The sequence below is a fragment of the Lycium barbarum genome, chromosome 3 (assembly GCF_019175385.1).
Source record: "Lycium barbarum isolate Lr01 chromosome 3, ASM1917538v2, whole genome shotgun sequence".
In the NCBI taxonomy this organism is placed as follows: Eukaryota; Viridiplantae; Streptophyta; class Magnoliopsida; order Solanales; family Solanaceae; genus Lycium; species Lycium barbarum.
Window position 1 is genome coordinate 29,111,550 of NC_083339.1, and position 1,320 is coordinate 29,112,869.

General features: G+C 41.0%; 1 non-coding gene across 1 annotated transcript; it reads left to right on the forward strand.

Annotated features, from left to right (window-relative positions):
* Positions 1-268: 268 nt before the first annotated feature.
* LOC132634424 (small nucleolar RNA R71) lies at positions 269-375 on the forward strand. The gene has a single exon (XR_009580150.1). It is a non-coding gene; the product is annotated as a small nucleolar RNA R71 (small nucleolar RNA).
* Positions 376-1,320: the final 945 nt, after the last annotated feature.

The following is a 1,320-nucleotide window of genomic DNA, read 5'->3' on the forward strand; positions in this document are numbered from 1 at the left end:
TAAATCCACGGTGGTTTGCAGTTGAGCGAACGCATGATCTCGCTCATGATTTTCTTTGGCCACCGCAGCCACAGAGGGACTACCATATGATAGGAATTCGCTATCAGTCGAATGCCAGGCTTGATTATGGGTAGTAAGCTTGTCGAGCAACCGGGTGATGTTGACAAAGGTTTTGTCCATAAAGCATCCCCCAGCTGCAGTGTTGACAGCTATTTGATTCATTGTATCTAGCCCCTTGTAGAACTTCTCTGTGAGAATTGCATCTGGAAATCCATGATTCGGAGATTGAGCTAGATAATATTTGAACCTCTCCCATGCAGCATATAGTTGTTCCCCTGGAAGTTGTTTAAACCCAAAAATCTTATCCCGAAGCTCAGCCTTTTTGCTAGGTGGGAACCATTTTTTTAGAAAGATATTGGCCAGCTCATTCCAGGTATGAATAGTATTGCTCGGGAGATTTTCATACCATTCCCTAGCTTGGCCAGCTAATGAATATTTGAAAACCCGCAGTCGCAGTGCATCAGCAGGAACAGCACCTTGAGATTGTTGGAAACATACATGCACGAAATTCTTCAGGTGTCGAAGGGGACAGTCTTCCGAAGAATTTCGGAAATAGCCTTCAAGTTTCAATAGCTGATAGATAGAACTATCAATTTTGAAATTAGCATTTCCTGTTCTCGGGGGAACTACAGCAGAAGCATAATCAGCTTCGTCGATGAATTCTGCAAATACATTCTCATCCTCCTCTTCTTCTGGTGCAGGATGGTTCACTTGGATCCCCCCTTGGTTCCCTTGATTGCGATGGGGTCTTCCAGCCATGTTCACCTGGTTCACTAAAACAGCAAACGAGGTGTGATGGAATAGAAAAAGTTTTAAAGAATAGTACACAACAATTAGTAATTTCTGAACCGTATTCCCCGGCAACGGCGCCAAAATTTGATACGCTCAAATTACACCTATTAATGGCGTAAAGCGGACGTTGTCAAATATAGTAACCCAACAAGGTTGGGGTCGAATCCCACAGGGAATATGGAGAGAAAAGAGTACTAATCGTATGCGATACCAATCTTTAAAGGCTTTAATCCTATTCCGGATAGTTTGAATTGATTGTTGAATAATGTAATTGAATACTTTGACTTAGAATGTAATTAATATGAGAGAGAGATTAAGGTTGTGTTTCCCAATTTGATTAGATATTATGCTTCGGATTTCAATGTGATATACTTCTAGTGGTTGTTCTAAGAATATGCACTTGATCTCTTAAAGACTTCTTAATGTTTCCCAACAGTTAAGCAGTATTTCCTCTTTATGATTCTTCCG